Genomic DNA, 19,801 nt, shown 5'->3' with positions numbered 1-19,801 from the left:
ATTGTTGCATCCATCTAGAACCCTCAGAACTACAGTGCTATGATGTCACTCACTTCCACAGGCCTTGCAGAGTGTAAACAACAACAACCCAGCTTTGTTGTGTATGTAACCATAGGGATTTGTGATGTCACCTAGAACCTTCACAGCAGCGACAGCTTTATGAGGAGCATCAGCACTGCTCTGCCTGAGCAGAACCATCACCGCCATAGGTTGTCAAATAACCCGGATTTAACCCACACAGGTAAGTCCAATGGGGTGCAGGCATGTCCTCTATGCTTACAGCTTCCCGTGGGTGTTGGTTTGATACCGTTTGGGGACAGCCAAGGAGGCATCTGCAGGCAACAAAGGTAGGTGTGTGCTTGTGTGTGTGTTTCCTATGCAGATCCTAAGCCCAGTGTCACATGCAAGTAGGAGGAGTAAGAAGGGTTCCTGGCAAATCCGGGTTATGGATTGCATTTAAAAAGGCCCCGTGGGAGTGCAATGGGCCCCTGTCTTGCTGCTTAGCAATAATGGTATGGGTTTAGGTTCTGCTGTGTGTACTGGTGGTTGACTGCCCCCCAGCCCAGAGTGTGCATGGAAAATTGTCTGGCAGCCTCCCTGACAGCAAGCAGTGATAGTGCCCATGAAGGGGACCTTGTTGGGCCCGCCCCTTTCACGGTTATCGCTTCTCGGCCTTTTGGCTAAGATCAAGTGTAGTATCTGTTCTTATCAGTTTAATATCTGATACGTCCCCTATCTGGGGACCATATATTAAATGGATTTTTGAGAACGGGGGCCGATTTCGAAGCTTGCTTCCGTCGCCCTATGCATTGACCCGATATGGCAGTATCTTCGGGTACAGTGCACCACCCCCTTACAGGGTTAAAAAGAAAGATTCCTACTTTCATTGCTACCTGCTTGCTGGCTAGCCAGCTAGCCAGCCCTGTGGGCCTTGCTGCTGCAGCCAAAAAACAAAAGGTGGTGCTGCTGCTGCTGCTTCTGCTGCTTCTGCTTGTGTCTGGCCGCTGTTGGAGCGTCCAGGCACAGGACTTCTGCTGCTGCTGACTAAATGGCCTCCTTAATTGGATCATTTGAGTAGCCAGCACACCTGTGCAGGTAGGGCATGACATGATAGGCAGCTGCCTTGATAGCGGGTGGGTGCTGAATGTTCCTAATTGACAAAATAAGATTAATGCTTATGAAGAAATATAAAATCTCATCCCTTCCCCAATATCGCGCCACACCCCTACCCCTTAATTCCCTGGTTGAACTTGATGGACATATGTCTTTTTTCGACCGTACTAACTATGTAACTATGTAACATAACATGGGGGGGGGGGGGGGGGGGTCTCCTGGCTGTTCACACAGGTGTGTCATTGCTGTACATTGACCATGCATTGCTTCTGTGGTATTGCAAAGGCAAAGACAAATGCTTCCAGCCATCCATTGCACTAATGGATTGGTCATCAGCTGGCTGTCTATGTCCCGCATCAATATAGACCAAAGTACAGAGGGTTAGGCTATGCTATTGTGCACCTACCTGATGCATCAGAAGGTGCGAGGCCCTTGCTAAATTCTGTGCACAGACTTTGAGATCTATACTTTAGACTGTATCTAAACCTGCTCCAACATGGACTGACATTCTGGCCTACTTTCAGCCGATGCGACTTGTCTGTCGCTGAACAGTCGCTTTTTATGTATTCAGCACCTATGTATAATGTTGTAAAAATGCTCTAGAAGCTAAAGTCGCAGAAATGTCACACATATTTGGCCTGCAACTTTCTGTGCGACAAATTCAGACAGGAAAAATCAGTATAAATCCTTAGAAAATTATCCCCCAGTGTCTCCATCTGCTGGCGGTATTGAATAAGCATTGCTGCACTGATGGGGTATGCATTAGACGAAAAAAAAGAAGAAAAAGAAGAATAATACGCCCAGAAAAGAGGCGAAAAGGAGAAAAACGTAAAAAAACGTGAAAAAAAAGTAAGAGGAAGAGAAGGGAAAAAAAGGTGGAAATGGGTTTAAAAGTGATTTCGGCGGAGAAATATATATATATATATATATATATATATATATATATATATATATACGCGCACACACACACATATATATAAACGTATTCTCCGTTGAGATATTGCAGCCGCTGCTGTGTCCAGGCCCAGGAGCCTTAGCACTGTGCTGTGATGTCACTCAATACCACTGACATCACTAGGTGTAAACAACATCTCTCCTTTGCTGTGTATGTGACTATGGAGCTGTTTGGTGATGTCGTCTATTATGGCCTTCATAGAAGCAACAGGAGATTGTTGCATCCATCTAGAACCCTCAGAACTACAGTGCTATGATGTCACTCACTTCCACAGGCCTTGCAGAGTGTAAACAACAACAACCCAGCTTTGTTGTGTATGTAACCATAGGGATTTGTGATGTCACCTAGAACCTTCACAGCAGCGACAGCTTTATGAGGAGCATCAGCACTGCTCTGCCTGAGCAGAACCATCACCGCCATAGGTTGTCAAATAACCCGGATTTAACCCACACAGGTAAGTCCAATGGGGTGCAGGCATGTCCTCTATGCTTACAGCTTCCCGTGGGTGTTGGTTTGATACCGTTTGGGGACAGCCAAGGAGGCATCTGCAGGCAACAAAGGTAGGTGTGTGCTTGTGTGTGTGTTTCCTATGCAGATCCTAAGCCCAGTGTCACATGCAAGTAGGAGGAGTAAGAAGGGTTCCTGGCAAATCCGGGTTATGGATTGCATTTAAAAAGGCCCCGTGGGAGTGCAATGGGCCCCTGTCTTGCTGCTTAGCAATAATGGTATGGGTTTAGGTTCTGCTGTGTGTACTGGTGGTTGACTGCCCCCCAGCCCAGAGTGTGCATGGAAAATTGTCTGGCAGCCTCCCTGACAGCAAGCAGTGATAGTGCCCATGAAGGGGACCTTGTTGGGCCCGCCCCTTTCACGGTTATCGCTTCTCGGCCTTTTGGCTAAGATCAAGTGTAGTATCTGTTCTTATCAGTTTAATATCTGATACGTCCCCTATCTGGGGACCATATATTAAATGGATTTTTGAGAACGGGGGCCGATTTCGAAGCTTGCTTCCGTCGCCCTATGCATTGACCCGATATGGCAGTATCTTCGGGTACAGTGCACAAAAAAAAAAAAAAAAAAAAAAAAAAAAAAAAATCTGTTATTATCAGTTTAATATCTGATACGTCCCCTATCTGGGGACCATATATTAAATGGATTTTTGAGAACGGGGGCCGATTTCGAAGCTTGCTTCCGTCGCCCTATGCATTGACCCGATATGGCAGTATCTTCGGGTACAGTGCACCACCCCCTTACAGGGTTAAAAAGAAAGATTCCTACTTTCATTGCTACCTGCTTGCTGGCTAGCCAGCTAGCCAGCCCTGTGGGCCTTGCTGCTGCAGCCAAAAAACAAAAGGTGGTGCTGCTGCTGCTGCTTCTGCTGCTTCTGCTTGTGTCTGGCCGCTGTTGGAGCGTCCAGGCACAGGACTTCTGCTGCTGCTGACTAAATGGCCTCCTTAATTGGATCATTTGAGTAGCCAGCACACCTGTGCAGGTAGGGCATGACATGATAGGCAGCTGCCTTGATAGCGGGTGGGTGCTGAATGTTCCTAATTGACAAAATAAGATTAATGCTTATGAAGAAATATAAAATCTCATCCCTTCCCCAATATCGCGCCACACCCCTACCCCTTAATTCCCTGGTTGAACTTGATGGACATATGTCTTTTTTCGACCGTACTAACTATGTAACTATGTAACATAACATGGGGGGGGGGGGGGGGGGTCTCCTGGCTGTTCACACAGGTGTGTCATTGCTGTACATTGACCATGCATTGCTTCTGTGGTATTGCAAAGGCAAAGACAAATGCTTCCAGCCATCCATTGCACTAATGGATTGGTCATCAGCTGGCTGTCTATGTCCCGCATCAATATAGACCAAAGTACAGAGGGTTAGGCTATGCTATTGTGCACCTACCTGATGCATCAGAAGGTGCGAGGCCCTTGCTAAATTCTGTGCACAGACTTTGAGATCTATACTTTAGACTGTATCTAAACCTGCTCCAACATGGACTGACATTCTGGCCTACTTTCAGCCGATGCGACTTGTCTGTCGCTGAACAGTCGCTTTTTATGTATTCAGCACCTATGTATAATGTTGTAAAAATGCTCTAGAAGCTAAAGTCGCAGAAATGTCACACATATTTGGCCTGCAACTTTCTGTGCGACAAATTCAGACAGGAAAAATCAGTATAAATCCTTAGAAAATTATCCCCCAGTGTCTCCATCTGCTGGCGGTATTGAATAAGCATTGCTGCACTGATGGGGTATGCATTAGACGAAAAAAAAGAAGAAAAAGAAGAATAATACGCCCAGAAAAGAGGCGAAAAGGAGAAAAACGTAAAAAAACGTGAAAAAAAAGTAAGAGGAAGAGAAGGGAAAAAAAGGTGGAAATGGGTTTAAAAGTGATTTCGGCGGAGAATATATATATATATATATATATATATATATATATATATATATATATACGCGCACACACACACATATATATAAACGTATTCTCCGTTGAGATATTGCAGCCGCTGCTGTGTCCAGGCCCAGGAGCCTTAGCACTGTGCTGTGATGTCACTCAATACCACTGACATCACTAGGTGTAAACAACATCTCTCCTTTGCTGTGTATGTGACTATGGAGCTGTTTGGTGATGTCGTCTATTATGGCCTTCATAGAAGCAACAGGAGATTGTTGCATCCATCTAGAACCCTCAGAACTACAGTGCTATGATGTCACTCACTTCCACAGGCCTTGCAGAGTGTAAACAACAACAACCCAGCTTTGTTGTGTATGTAACCATAGGGATTTGTGATGTCACCTAGAACCTTCACAGCAGCGACAGCTTTATGAGGAGCATCAGCACTGCTCTGCCTGAGCAGAACCATCACCGCCATAGGTTGTCAAATAACCCGGATTTAACCCACACAGGTAAGTCCAATGGGGTGCAGGCATGTCCTCTATGCTTACAGCTTCCCGTGGGTGTTGGTTTGATACCGTTTGGGGACAGCCAAGGAGGCATCTGCAGGCAACAAAGGTAGGTGTGTGCTTGTGTGTGTGTTTCCTATGTAGATCCTAAGCCCAGTGTCACATGCAAGTAGGAGGAGTAAGAAGGGTTCCTGGCAAATCCGGGTTATGGATTGCATTTAAAAAGGCCCCGTGGGAGTGCAATGGGCCCCTGTCTTGCTGCTTAGCAATAATGGTATGGGTTTAGGTTCTGCTGTGTGTACTGGTGGTTGACTGCCCCCCAGCCCAGAGTGTGCATGGAAAATTGTCTGGCAGCCTCCCTGACAGCAAGCAGTGATAGTGCCCATGAAGGGGACCTTGTTGGGCCCGCCCCTTTCACGGTTATCGCTTCTCGGCCTTTTGGCTAAGATCAAGTGTAGTATCTGTTCTTATCAGTTTAATATCTGATACGTCCCCTATCTGGGGACCATATATTAAATGGATTTTTGAGAACGGGGGCCGATTTCGAAGCTTGCTTCCGTCGCCCTATGCATTGACCCGATATGGCAGTATCTTCGGGTACAGTGCACCACCCCCTTACAGGGTTAAAAAGAAAGATTCCTACTTTCATTGCTACCTGCTTGCTGGCTAGCCAGCTAGCCAGCCCTGTGGGCCTTGCTGCTGCAGCCAAAAAACAAAAGGTGGTGCTGCTGCTGCTGCTTCTGCTGCTTCTGCTTGTGTCTGGCCGCTGTTGGAGCGTCCAGGCACAGGACTTCTGCTGCTGCTGACTAAATGGCCTCCTTAATTGGATCATTTGAGTAGCCAGCACACCTGTGCAGGTAGGGCATGACATGATAGGCAGCTGCCTTGATAGCGGGTGGGTGCTGAATGTTCCTAATTGACAAAATAAGATTAATGCTTATGAAGAAATATAAAATCTCATCCCTTCCCCAATATCGCGCCACACCCCTACCCCTTAATTCCCTGGTTGAACTTGATGGACATATGTCTTTTTTCGACCGTACTAACTATGTAACTATGTAACATAACATGGGGGGGGGGGGGGGGGTCTCCTGGCTGTTCACACAGGTGTGTCATTGCTGTACATTGACCATGCATTGCTTCTGTGGTATTGCAAAGGCAAAGACAAATGCTTCCAGCCATCCATTGCACTAATGGATTGGTCATCAGCTGGCTGTCTATGTCCCGCATCAATATAGACCAAAGTACAGAGGGTTAGGCTATGCTATTGTGCACCTACCTGATGCATCAGAAGGTGCGAGGCCCTTGCTAAATTCTGTGCACAGACTTTGAGATCTATACTTTAGACTGTATCTAAACCTGCTCCAACATGGACTGACATTCTGGCCTACTTTCAGCCGATGCGACTTGTCTGTCGCTGAACAGTCGCTTTTTATGTATTCAGCACCTATGTATAATGTTGTAAAAATGCTCTAGAAGCTAAAGTCGCAGAAATGTCACACATATTTGGCCTGCAACTTTCTGTGCGACAAATTCAGACAGGAAAAATCAGTATAAATCCTTAGAAAATTATCCCCCAGTGTCTCCATCTGCTGGCGGTATTGAATAAGCATTGCTGCACTGATGGGGTATGCATTAGACGAAAAAAAAGAAGAAAAAGAAGAATAATACGCCCAGAAAAGAGGCGAAAAGGAGAAAAACGTAAAAAAACGTGAAAAAAAAGTAAGAGGAAGAGAAGGGAAAAAAAGGTGGAAATGGGTTTAAAAGTGATTTCGGCGGAGATATATATATATATATATATATATATATATATATATATATATACGCGCACACACACACATATATATAAACGTATTCTCCGTTGAGATATTGCAGCCGCTGCTGTGTCCAGGCCCAGGAGCCTTAGCACTGTGCTGTGATGTCACTCAATACCACTGACATCACTAGGTGTAAACAACATCTCTCCTTTGCTGTGTATGTGACTATGGAGCTGTTTGGTGATGTCGTCTATTATGGCCTTCATAGAAGCAACAGGAGATTGTTGCATCCATCTAGAACCCTCAGAACTACAGTGCTATGATGTCACTCACTTCCACAGGCCTTGCAGAGTGTAAACAACAACAACCCAGCTTTGTTGTGTATGTAACCATAGGGATTTGTGATGTCACCTAGAACCTTCACAGCAGCGACAGCTTTATGAGGAGCATCAGCACTGCTCTGCCTGAGCAGAACCATCACCGCCATAGGTTGTCAAATAACCCGGATTTAACCCACACAGGTAAGTCCAATGGGGTGCAGGCATGTCCTCTATGCTTACAGCTTCCCGTGGGTGTTGGTTTGATACCGTTTGGGGACAGCCAAGGAGGCATCTGCAGGCAACAAAGGTAGGTGTGTGCTTGTGTGTGTGTTTCCTATGCAGATCCTAAGCCCAGTGTCACATGCAAGTAGGAGGAGTAAGAAGGGTTCCTGGCAAATCCGGGTTATGGATTGCATTTAAAAAGGCCCCGTGGGAGTGCAATGGGCCCCTGTCTTGCTGCTTAGCAATAATGGTATGGGTTTAGGTTCTGCTGTGTGTACTGGTGGTTGACTGCCCCCCAGCCCAGAGTGTGCATGGAAAATTGTCTGGCAGCCTCCCTGACAGCAAGCAGTGATAGTGCCCATGAAGGGGACCTTGTTGGGCCCGCCCCTTTCACGGTTATCGCTTCTCGGCCTTTTGGCTAAGATCAAGTGTAGTATCTGTTCTTATCAGTTTAATATCTGATACGTCCCCTATCTGGGGACCATATATTAAATGGATTTTTGAGAACGGGGGCCGATTTCGAAGCTTGCTTCCGTCGCCCTATGCATTGACCCGATATGGCAGTATCTTCGGGTACAGTGCACCACCCCCTTACAGGGTTAAAAAGAAAGATTCCTACTTTCATTGCTACCTGCTTGCTGGCTAGCCAGCTAGCCAGCCCTGTGGGCCTTGCTGCTGCAGCCAAAAAACAAAAGGTGGTGCTGCTGCTGCTGCTTCTGCTGCTTCTGCTTGTGTCTGGCCGCTGTTGGAGCGTCCAGGCACAGGACTTCTGCTGCTGCTGACTAAATGGCCTCCTTAATTGGATCATTTGAGTAGCCAGCACACCTGTGCAGGTAGGGCATGACATGATAGGCAGCTGCCTTGATAGCGGGTGGGTGCTGAATGTTCCTAATTGACAAAATAAGATTAATGCTTATGAAGAAATATAAAATCTCATCCCTTCCCCAATATCGCGCCACACCCCTACCCCTTAATTCCCTGGTTGAACTTGATGGACATATGTCTTTTTTCGACCGTACTAACTATGTAACTATGTAACATAACATGGGGGGGGGGGGGGGGGGGTCTCCTGGCTGTTCACACAGGTGTGTCATTGCTGTACATTGACCATGCATTGCTTCTGTGGTATTGCAAAGGCAAAGACAAATGCTTCCAGCCATCCATTGCACTAATGGATTGGTCATCAGCTGGCTGTCTATGTCCCGCATCAATATAGACCAAAGTACAGAGGGTTAGGCTATGCTATTGTGCACCTACCTGATGCATCAGAAGGTGCAAGGCCCTTGCTAAATTCTGTGCACAGACTTTGAGATCTATACTTTAGACTGTATCTAAACCTGCTCCAACATGGACTGACATTCTGGCCTACTTTCAGCCGATGCGACTTGTCTGTCGCTGAACAGTCGCTTTTTATGTATTCAGCACCTATGTATAATGTTGTAAAAATGCTCTAGAAGCTAAAGTCGCAGAAATGTCACACATATTTGGCCTGCAACTTTCTGTGCGACAAATTCAGACAGGAAAAATCAGTATAAATCCTTAGAAAATTATCCCCCAGTGTCTCCATCTGCTGGCGGTATTGAATAAGCATTGCTGCACTGATGGGGTATGCATTAGACGAAAAAAAAGAAGAAAAAGAAGAATAATACGCCCAGAAAAGAGGCGAAAAGGAGAAAAACGTAAAAAAACGTGAAAAAAAAGTAAGAGGAAGAGAAGGGAAAAAAAGGTGGAAATGGGTTTAAAAGTGATTTCGGCGGAGATATATATATATATATATATATATATATATATATATATATATATATATACGCGCACACACACACATATATATAAACGTATTCTCCGTTGAGATATTGCAGCCGCTGCTGTGTCCAGGCCCAGGAGCCTTAGCACTGTGCTGTGATGTCACTCAATACCACTGACATCACTAGGTGTAAACAACATCTCTCCTTTGCTGTGTATGTGACTATGGAGCTGTTTGGTGATGTCGTCTATTATGGCCTTCATAGAAGCAACAGGAGATTGTTGCATCCATCTAGAACCCTCAGAACTACAGTGCTATGATGTCACTCACTTCCACAGGCCTTGCAGAGTGTAAACAACAACAACCCAGCTTTGTTGTGTATGTAACCATAGGGATTTGTGATGTCACCTAGAACCTTCACAGCAGCGACAGCTTTATGAGGAGCATCAGCACTGCTCTGCCTGAGCAGAACCATCACCGCCATAGGTTGTCAAATAACCCGGATTTAACCCACACAGGTAAGTCCAATGGGGTGCAGGCATGTCCTCTATGCTTACAGCTTCCCGTGGGTGTTGGTTTGATACCGTTTGGGGACAGCCAAGGAGGCATCTGCAGGCAACAAAGGTAGGTGTGTGCTTGTGTGTGTGTTTCCTATGCAGATCCTAAGCCCAGTGTCACATGCAAGTAGGAGGAGTAAGAAGGGTTCCTGGCAAATCCGGGTTATGGATTGCATTTAAAAAGGCCCCGTGGGAGTGCAATGGGCCCCTGTCTTGCTGCTTAGCAATAATGGTATGGGTTTAGGTTCTGCTGTGTGTACTGGTGGTTGACTGCCCCCCAGCCCAGAGTGTGCATGGAAAATTGTCTGGCAGCCTCCCTGACAGCAAGCAGTGATAGTGCCCATGAAGGGGACCTTGTTGGGCCCGCCCCTTTCACGGTTATCGCTTCTCGGCCTTTTGGCTAAGATCAAGTGTAGTATCTGTTCTTATCAGTTTAATATCTGATACGTCCCCTATCTGGGGACCATATATTAAATGGATTTTTGAGAACGGGGGCCGATTTCGAAGCTTGCTTCCGTCGCCCTATGCATTGACCCGATATGGCAGTATCTTCGGGTACAGTGCACCACCCCCTTACAGGGTTAAAAAGAAAGATTCCTACTTTCATTGCTACCTGCTTGCTGGCTAGCCAGCTAGCCAGCCCTGTGGGCCTTGCTGCTGCAGCCAAAAAACAAAAGGTGGTGCTGCTGCTGCTGCTTCTGCTGCTTCTGCTTGTGTCTGGCCGCTGTTGGAGCGTCCAGGCACAGGACTTCTGCTGCTGCTGACTAAATGGCCTCCTTAATTGGATCATTTGAGTAGCCAGCACACCTGTGCAGGTAGGGCATGACATGATAGGCAGCTGCCTTGATAGCGGGTGGGTGCTGAATGTTCCTAATTGACAAAATAAGATTAATGCTTATGAAGAAATATAAAATCTCATCCCTTCCCCAATATCGCGCCACACCCCTACCCCTTAATTCCCTGGTTGAACTTGATGGACATATGTCTTTTTTCGACCGTACTAACTATGTAACTATGTAACATAACATGGGGGGGGGGGGGGGGGGGGTCTCCTGGCTGTTCACACAGGTGTGTCATTGCTGTACATTGACCATGCATTGCTTCTGTGGTATTGCAAAGGCAAAAACAAATGCTTCCAGCCATCCATTGCACTAATGGATTGGTCATCAGCTGGCTGTCTATGTCCCGCATCAATATAGACCAAAGTACAGAGGGTTAGGCTATGCTATTGTGCACCTACCTGATGCATCAGAAGGTGCGAGGCCCTTGCTAAATTCTGTGCACAGACTTTGAGATCTATACTTTAGACTGTATCTAAACCTGCTCCAACATGGACTGACATTCTGGCCTACTTTCAGCCGATGCGACTTGTCTGTCGCTGAACAGTCGCTTTTTATGTATTCAGCACCTATGTATAATGTTGTAAAAATGCTCTAGAAGCTAAAGTCGCAGAAATGTCACACATATTTGGCCTGCAACTTTCTGTGCGACAAATTCAGACAGGAAAAATCAGTATAAATCCTTAGAAAATTATCCCCCAGTGTCTCCATCTGCTGGCGGTATTGAATAAGCATTGCTGCACTGATGGGGTATGCATTAGACGAAAAAAAAGAAGAAAAAGAAGAATAATACGCCCAGAAAAGAGGCGAAAAGGAGAAAAACGTAAAAAAACGTGAAAAAAAAGTAAGAGGAAGAGAAGGGAAAAAAAGGTGGAAATGGGTTTAAAAGTGATTTCGGCGGAGAAATATATATATATATATATATATATATATATATATATATATATATATATATATACGCGCACACACACACATATATATAAACGTATTCTCCGTTGAGATATTGCAGCCGCTGCTGTGTCCAGGCCCAGGAGCCTTAGCACTGTGCTGTGATGTCACTCAATACCACTGACATCACTAGGTGTAAACAACATCTCTCCTTTGCTGTGTATGTGACTATGGAGCTGTTTGGTGATGTCGTCTATTATGGCCTTCATAGAAGCAACAGGAGATTGTTGCATCCATCTAGAACCCTCAGAACTACAGTGCTATGATGTCACTCACTTCCACAGGCCTTGCAGAGTGTAAACAACAACAACCCAGCTTTGTTGTGTATGTAACCATAGGGATTTGTGATGTCACCTAGAACCTTCACAGCAGCGACAGCTTTATGAGGAGCATCAGCACTGCTCTGCCTGAGCAGAACCATCACCGCCATAGGTTGTCAAATAACCCGGATTTAACCCACACAGGTAAGTCCAATGGGGTGCAGGCATGTCCTCTATGCTTACAGCTTCCCGTGGGTGTTGGTTTGATACCGTTTGGGGACAGCCAAGGAGGCATCTGCAGGCAACAAAGGTAGGTGTGTGCTTGTGTGTGTGTTTCCTATGCAGATCCTAAGCCCAGTGTCACATGCAAGTAGGAGGAGTAAGAAGGGTTCCTGGCAAATCCGGGTTATGGATTGCATTTAAAAAGGCCCCGTGGGAGTGCAATGGGCCCCTGTCTTGCTGCTTAGCAATAATGGTATGGGTTTAGGTTCTGCTGTGTGTACTGGTGGTTGACTGCCCCCCAGCCCAGAGTGTGCATGGAAAATTGTCTGGCAGCCTCCCTGACAGCAAGCAGTGATAGTGCCCATGAAGGGGACCTTGTTGGGCCCGCCCCTTTCACGGTTATCGCTTCTCGGCCTTTTGGCTAAGATCAAGTGTAGTATCTGTTCTTATCAGTTTAATATCTGATACGTCCCCTATCTGGGGACCATATATTAAATGGATTTTTGAGAACGGGGGCCGATTTCGAAGCTTGCTTCCGTCGCCCTATGCATTGACCCGATATGGCAGTATCTTCGGGTACAGTGCACCACCCCCTTACAGGGTTAAAAAGAAAGATTCCTACTTTCATTGCTACCTGCTTGCTGGCTAGCCAGCTAGCCAGCCCTGTGGGCCTTGCTGCTGCAGCCAAAAAACAAAAGGTGGTGCTGCTGCTGCTGCTTCTGCTGCTTCTGCTTGTGTCTGGCCGCTGTTGGAGCGTCCAGGCACAGGACTTCTGCTGCTGCTGACTAAATGGCCTCCTTAATTGGATCATTTGAGTAGCCAGCACACCTGTGCAGGTAGGGCATGACATGATAGGCAGCTGCCTTGATAGCGGGTGGGTGCTGAATGTTCCTAATTGACAAAATAAGATTAATGCTTATGAAGAAATATAAAATCTCATCCCTTCCCCAATATCGCGCCACACCCCTACCCCTTAATTCCCTGGTTGAACTTGATGGACATATGTCTTTTTTCGACCGTACTAACTATGTAACTATGTAACATAACATGGGGGGGGGGGGGGGGGGGGTCTCCTGGCTGTTCACACAGGTGTGTCATTGCTGTACATTGACCATGCATTGCTTCTGTGGTATTGCAAAGGCAAAGACAAATGCTTCCAGCCATCCATTGCACTAATGGATTGGTCATCAGCTGGCTGTCTATGTCCCGCATCAATATAGACCAAAGTACAGAGGGTTAGGCTATGCTATTGTGCACCTACCTGATGCATCAGAAGGTGCGAGGCCCTTGCTAAATTCTGTGCACAGACTTTGAGATCTATACTTTAGACTGTATCTAAACCTGCTCCAACATGGACTGACATTCTGGCCTACTTTCAGCCGATGCGACTTGTCTGTCGCTGAACAGTCGCTTTTTATGTATTCAGCACCTATGTATAATGTTGTAAAAATGCTCTAGAAGCTAAAGTCGCAGAAATGTCACACATATTTGGCCTGCAACTTTCTGTGCGACAAATTCAGACAGGAAAAATCAGTATAAATCCTTAGAAAATTATCCCCCAGTGTCTCCATCTGCTGGCGGTATTGAATAAGCATTGCTGCACTGATGGGGTATGCATTAGACGAAAAAAAAGAAGAAAAAGAAGAATAATACGCCCAGAAAAGAGGCGAAAAGGAGAAAAACGTAAAAAAACGTGAAAAAAAAGTAAGAGGAAGAGAAGGGAAAAAAAGGTGGAAATGGGTTTAAAAGTGATTTCGGCGGAGAAATATATATATATATATATATATATATATATATATATATATATATATGTATATATACGCGCACACACACACATATATATAAACGTATTCTCCGTTGAGATATTGCAGCCGCTGCTGTGTCCAGGCCCAGGAGCCTTAGCACTGTGCTGTGATGTCACTCAATACCACTGACATCACTAGGTGTAAACAACATCTCTCCTTTGCTGTGTATGTGACTATGGAGCTGTTTGGTGATGTCGTCTATTATGGCCTTCATAGAAGCAACAGGAGATTGTTGCATCCATCTAGAACCCTCAGAACTACAGTGCTATGATGTCACTCACTTCCACAGGCCTTGCAGAGTGTAAACAACAACAACCCAGCTTTGTTGTGTATGTAACCATAGGGATTTGTGATGTCACCTAGAACCTTCACAGCAGCGACAGCTTTATGAGGAGCATCAGCACTGCTCTGCCTGAGCAGAACCATCACCGCCATAGGTTGTCAAATAACCCGGATTTAACCCACACAGGTAAGTCCAATGGGGTGCAGGCATGTCCTCTATGCTTACAGCTTCCCGTGGGTGTTGGTTTGATACCGTTTGGGGACAGCCAAGGAGGCATCTGCAGGCAACAAAGGTAGGTGTGTGCTTGTGTGTGTGTTTCCTATGCAGATCCTAAGCCCAGTGTCACATGCAAGTAGGAGGAGTAAGAAGGGTTCCTGGCAAATCCGGGTTATGGATTGCATTTAAAAAGGCCCCGTGGGAGTGCAATGGGCCCCTGTCTTGCTGCTTAGCAATAATGGTATGGGTTTAGGTTCTGCTGTGTGTACTGGTGGTTGACTGCCCCCCAGCCCAGAGTGTGCATGGAAAATTGTCTGGCAGCCTCCCTGACAGCAAGCAGTGATAGTGCCCATGAAGGGGACCTTGTTGGGCCCGCCCCTTTCACGGTTATCGCTTCTCGGCCTTTTGGCTAAGATCAAGTGTAGTATCTGTTCTTATCAGTTTAATATCTGATACGTCCCCTATCTGGGGACCATATATTAAATGGATTTTTGAGAACGGGGGCCGATTTCGAAGCTTGCTTCCGTCGCCCTATGCATTGACCCGATATGGCAGTATCTTCGGGTACAGTGCACCACCCCCTTACAGGGTTAAAAAGAAAGATTCCTACTTTCATTGCTACCTGCTTGCTGGCTAGCCAGCTAGCCAGCCCTGTGGGCCTTGCTGCTGCAGCCAAAAAACAAAAGGTGGTGCTGCTGCTGCTGCTTCTGCTGCTTCTGCTTGTGTCTGGCCGCTGTTGGAGCGTCCAGGCACAGGACTTCTGCTGCTGCTGACTAAATGGCCTCCTTAATTGGATCATTTGAGTAGCCAGCACACCTGTGCAGGTAGGGCATGACATGATAGGCAGCTGCCTTGATAGCGGGTGGGTGCTGAATGTTCCTAATTGACAAAATAAGATTAATGCTTATGAAGAAATATAAAATCTCATCCCTTCCCCAATATCGCGCCACACCCCTACCCCTTAATTCCCTGGTTGAACTTGATGGACATATGTCTTTTTTCGACCGTACTAACTATGTAACTATGTAACATAACATGGGGGGGGGGGGGGGGGTCTCCTGGCTGTTCACACAGGTGTGTCATTGCTGTACATTGACCATGCATTGCTTCTGTGGTATTGCAAAGGCAAAGACAAATGCTTCCAGCCATCCATTGCACTAATGGATTGGTCATCAGCTGGCTGTCTATGTCCCGCATCAATATAGACCAAAGTACAGAGGGTTAGGCTATGCTATTGTGCACCTACCTGATGCATCAGAAGGTGCGAGGCCCTTGCTAAATTCTGTGCACAGACTTTGAGATCTATACTTTAGACTGTATCTAAACCTGCTCCAACATGGACTGACATTCTGGCCTACTTTCAGCCGATGCGACTTGTCTGTCGCTGAACAGTCGCTTTTTATGTATTCAGCACCTATGTATAATGTTGTAAAAATGCTCTAGAAGCTAAAGTCGCAGAAATGTCACACATATTTGGCCTGCAACTTTCTGTGCGACAAATTCAGACAGGAAAAATCAGTATAAATCCTTAGAAAATTATCCCCCAGTGTCTCCATCTGCTGGCGGTATTGAATAAGCATTGCTGCACTGATGGGGTATGCATTAGACGAAAAAAAAGAAGAAAAAGAAGAATAATACGCCCAGAAAAGAGGCGAAAAGGAGAAAAACGTAAAAAAACGTGAAAAAAAAGTAAGAGGAAGAGAAGGGAAAAAAAGGTGGAAATGGGTTTAAAAGTGATTTCGGCGGAGAAATATATATATATATATATATATATATATATACGCGCACACACACACATATATATAAACGTATTCTCCGTTGAGATATTGCAGCCGCTGCTGTGTCCAGGCCCAGGAGCCTTAGCACTGTGCTGTGATGTCACTCAATACCACTGACATCACTAGGTGTAAACAACATCTCTCCTTTGCTGTGTATGTGACTATGGAGCTGTTTGGTGATGTCGTCTATTATGGCCTTCATAGAAGCAACAGGAGATTGTTGCATCCATCTAGAACCCTCAGAACTACAGTGCTATGATGTCACTCACTTCCACAGGCCTTGCAGAGTGTAAACAACAACAACCCAGCTTTGTTGTGTATGTAACCATAGGGATTTGTGATGTCACCTAGAACCTTCACAGCAGCGACAGCTTTATGAGGAGCATCAGCACTGCTCTGCCTGAGCAGAACCATCACCGCCATAGGTTGTCAAATAACCCGGATTTAACCCACACAGGTAAGTCCAATGGGGTGCAGGCATGTCCTCTATGCTTACAGCTTCCCGTGGGTGTTGGTTTGATACCGTTTGGGGACAGCCAAGGAGGCATCTGCAGGCAACAAAGGTAGGTGTGTGCTTGTGTGTGTGTTTCCTATGCAGATCCTAAGCCCAGTGTCACATGCAAGTAGGAGGAGTAAGAAGGGTTCCTGGCAAATCCGGGTTATGGATTGCATTTAAAAAGGCCCCGTGGGAGTGCAATGGGCCCCTGTCTTGCTGCTTAGCAATAATGGTATGGGTTTAGGTTCTGCTGTGTGTACTGGTGGTTGACTGCCCCCCAGCCCAGAGTGTGCATGGAAAATTGTCTGGCAGCCTCCCTGACAGCAAGCAGTGATAGTGCCCATGAAGGGGACCTTGTTGGGCCCGCCCCTTTCACGGTTATCGCTTCTCGGCCTTTTGGCTAAGATCAAGTGTAGTATCTGTTCTTATCAGTTTAATATCTGATACGTCCCCTATCTGGGGACCATATATTAAATGGATTTTTGAGAACGGGGGCCGATTTCGAAGCTTGCTTCCGTCGCCCTATGCATTGACCCGATATGGCAGTATCTTCGGGTACAGTGCACCACCCCCTTACAGGGTTAAAAAGAAAGATTCCTACTTTCATTGCTACCTGCTTGCTGGCTAGCCAGCTAGCCAGCCCTGTGGGCCTTGCTGCTGCAGCCAAAAAACAAAAGGTGGTGCTGCTGCTGCTGCTTCTGCTGCTTCTGCTTGTGTCTGGCCGCTGTTGGAGCGTCCAGGCACAGGACTTCTGCTGCTGCTGACTAAATGGCCTCCTTAATTGGATCATTTGAGTAGCCAGCACACCTGTGCAGGTAGGGCATGACATGATAGGCAGCTGCCTTGATAGCGGGTGGGTGCTGAATGTTCCTAATTGACAAAATAAGATTAATGCTTATGAAGAAATATAAAATCTCATCCCTTCCCCAATATCGCGCCACACCCCTACCCCTTAATTCCCTGGTTGAACTTGATGGACATATGTCTTTTTTCGACCGTACTAACTATGTAACTATGTAACATAACATGGGGGGGGGGGGGGGGGGGTCTCCTGGCTGTTCACACAGGTGTGTCATTGCTGTACATTGACCATGCATTGCTTCTGTGGTATTGCAAAGGCAAAGACAAATGCTTCCAGCCATCCATTGCACTAATGGATTGGTCATCAGCTGGCTGTCTATGTCCCGCATCAATATAGACCAAAGTACAGAGGGTTAGGCTATGCTATTGTGCACCTACCTGATGCATCAGAAGGTGCGAGGCCCTTGCTAAATTCTGTGCACAGACTTTGAGATCTATACTTTAGACTGTATCTAAACCTGCTCCAACATGGACTGACATTCTGGCCTACTTTCAGCCGATGCGACTTGTCTGTCGCTGAACAGTCGCTTTTTATGTATTCAGCACCTATGTATAATGTTGTAAAAATGCTCTAGAAGCTAAAGTCGCAGAAATGTCACACATATTTGGCCTGCAACTTTCTGTGCGACAAATTCAGACAGGAAAAATCAGTATAAATCCTTAGAAAATTATCCCCCAGTGTCTCCATCTGCTGGCGGTATTGAATAAGCATTGCTGCACTGATGGGGTATGCATTAGACGAAAAAAAAGAAGAAAAAGAAGAATAATACGCCCAGAAAAGAGGCGAAAAGGAGAAAAACGTAAAAAAACGTGAAAAAAAAGTAAGAGGAAGAGAAGGGAAAAAAAGGTGGAAATGGGTTTAAAAGTGATTTCGGCGGAGAAATATATATATATATATATATATATATATATATATATATATATATATATATATATACGCGCACACACACACATATATATAAACGTATTCTCCGTTGAGATATTGCAGCCGCTGCTGTGTCCAGGCCCAGGAGCCTTAGCACTGTGCTGTGATGTCACTCAATACCACTGACATCACTAGGTGTAAACAACATCTCTCCTTTGCTGTGTATGTGACTATGGAGCTGTTTGGTGATGTCGTCTATTATGGCCTTCATAGAAGCAACAGGAGATTGTTGCATCCATCTAGAACCCTCAGAACTACAGTGCTATGATGTCACTCACTTCCACAGGCCTTGCAGAGTGTAAACAACAACAACCCAGCTTTGTTGTGTATGTAACCATAGGGATTTGTGATGTCACCTAGAACCTTCACAGCAGCGACAGCTTTATGAGGAGCATCAGCACTGCTCTGCCTGAGCAGAACCATCACCGCCATAGGTTGTCAAATAACCCGGATTTAACCCACACAGGTAAGTCCAATGGGGTGCAGGCATGTCCTCTATGCTTACAGCTTCCCGTGGGTGTTGGTTTGATACCGTTTGGGGACAGCCAAGGAGGCATCTGCAGGCAACAAAGGTAGGTGTGTGCTTGTGTGTGTGTTTCCTATGCAGATCCTAAGCCCAGTGTCACATGCAAGTAGGAGGAGTAAGAAGGGTTCCTGGCAAATCCGGGTTATGGATTGCATTTAAAAAGGCCCCGTGGGAGTGCAATGGGCCCCTGTCTTGCTGCTTAGCAATAATGGTATGGGTTTAGGTTCTGCTGTGTGTACTGGTGGTTGACTGCCCCCCAGCCCAGAGTGTGCATGGAAAATTGTCTGGCAGCCTCCCTGACAGCAAGCAGTGATAGTGCCCATGAAGGGGACCTTGTTGGGCCCGCCCCTTTCACGGTTATCGCTTCTCGGCCTTTTGGCTAAGATCAAGTGTAGTATCTGTTCTTATCAGTTTAATATCTGATACGTCCCCTATCTGGGGACCATATATTAAATGGATTTTTGAGAACGGGGGCCGATTTCGAAGCTTGCTTCCGTCGCCCTATGCATTGACCCGATATGGCAGTATCTTCGGGTACAGTGCACCACCCCCTTACAGGGTTAAAAAGAAAGATTCCTACTTTCATTGCTACCTGCTTGCTGGCTAGCCAGCTAGCCAGCCCTGTGGGCCTTGCTGCTGCAGCCAAAAAACAAAAGGTGGTGCTGCTGCTGCTGCTTCTGCTGCTTCTGCTTGTGTCTGGCCGCTGTTGGAGCGTCCAGGCACAGGACTTCTGCTGCTGCTGACTAAATGGCCTCCTTAATTGGATCATTTGAGTAGCCAGCACACCTGTGCAGGTAGGGCATGACATGATAGGCAGCTGCCTTGATAGCGGGTGGGTGCTGAATGTTCCTAATTGACAAAATAAGATTAATGCTTATGAAGAAATATAAAATCTCATCCCTTCCCCAATATCGCGCCACACCCCTACCCCTTAATTCCCTGGTTGAACTTGATGGACATATGTCTTTTTTCGACCGTACTAACTATGTAACTATGTAACATAACATGGGGGGGGGGGGGGGGGTCTCCTGGCTGTTCACACAGGTGTGTCATTGCTGTAC

The 19,801-nt window shown here is 46.2% G+C and overlaps 9 non-coding genes and 1 pseudogene across 9 annotated transcripts; all 10 read left to right on the top strand.

The window, feature by feature from the left end:
* The first annotated feature begins 660 nt into the window (after positions 1–660).
* On the top strand, positions 661–851 carry LOC130340138 (U2 spliceosomal RNA). Its single transcript, XR_008880334.1, has one exon. It is a non-coding gene; the product is annotated as a U2 spliceosomal RNA (small nuclear RNA).
* Positions 852–2,941: 2,090 nt separating this feature from the next.
* Positions 2,942–3,132, top strand: LOC130340074 (U2 spliceosomal RNA). Its single transcript, XR_008880279.1, has one exon. It is a non-coding gene; the product is annotated as a U2 spliceosomal RNA (small nuclear RNA).
* A 10-nt stretch (positions 3,133–3,142) lies between these two features.
* LOC130340088 (U2 spliceosomal RNA) lies at positions 3,143–3,313 on the top strand (annotated as a pseudogene).
* A 2,090-nt stretch (positions 3,314–5,403) lies between these two features.
* Positions 5,404–5,594, top strand: LOC130340137 (U2 spliceosomal RNA). The gene has a single exon (XR_008880333.1). It is a non-coding gene; the product is annotated as a U2 spliceosomal RNA (small nuclear RNA).
* A 2,084-nt stretch (positions 5,595–7,678) lies between these two features.
* On the top strand, positions 7,679–7,869 carry LOC130340136 (U2 spliceosomal RNA). The gene has a single exon (XR_008880332.1). It is a non-coding gene; the product is annotated as a U2 spliceosomal RNA (small nuclear RNA).
* A 2,092-nt stretch (positions 7,870–9,961) lies between these two features.
* Positions 9,962–10,152, top strand: LOC130340134 (U2 spliceosomal RNA). Its single transcript, XR_008880331.1, has one exon. It is a non-coding gene; the product is annotated as a U2 spliceosomal RNA (small nuclear RNA).
* A 2,099-nt stretch (positions 10,153–12,251) lies between these two features.
* Positions 12,252–12,442, top strand: LOC130340132 (U2 spliceosomal RNA). The gene has a single exon (XR_008880329.1). It is a non-coding gene; the product is annotated as a U2 spliceosomal RNA (small nuclear RNA).
* A 2,101-nt stretch (positions 12,443–14,543) lies between these two features.
* On the top strand, positions 14,544–14,734 carry LOC130340131 (U2 spliceosomal RNA). The gene has a single exon (XR_008880328.1). It is a non-coding gene; the product is annotated as a U2 spliceosomal RNA (small nuclear RNA).
* Positions 14,735–16,808: 2,074 nt separating this feature from the next.
* LOC130340130 (U2 spliceosomal RNA) lies at positions 16,809–16,999 on the top strand. The gene has a single exon (XR_008880327.1). It is a non-coding gene; the product is annotated as a U2 spliceosomal RNA (small nuclear RNA).
* A 2,100-nt stretch (positions 17,000–19,099) lies between these two features.
* LOC130340129 (U2 spliceosomal RNA) lies at positions 19,100–19,290 on the top strand. Its single transcript, XR_008880326.1, has one exon. It is a non-coding gene; the product is annotated as a U2 spliceosomal RNA (small nuclear RNA).
* Positions 19,291–19,801: the final 511 nt, after the last annotated feature.

Source organism: Hyla sarda, unplaced genomic scaffold (genome assembly GCF_029499605.1).
Source record: "Hyla sarda isolate aHylSar1 unplaced genomic scaffold, aHylSar1.hap1 scaffold_565, whole genome shotgun sequence".
NCBI classification, from domain to species: Eukaryota; Metazoa; Chordata; class Amphibia; order Anura; family Hylidae; genus Hyla; species Hyla sarda.
Note: the sequence above shows the minus strand (reverse complement) of the source record. Positions and strands in the feature narration are given on the sequence as shown.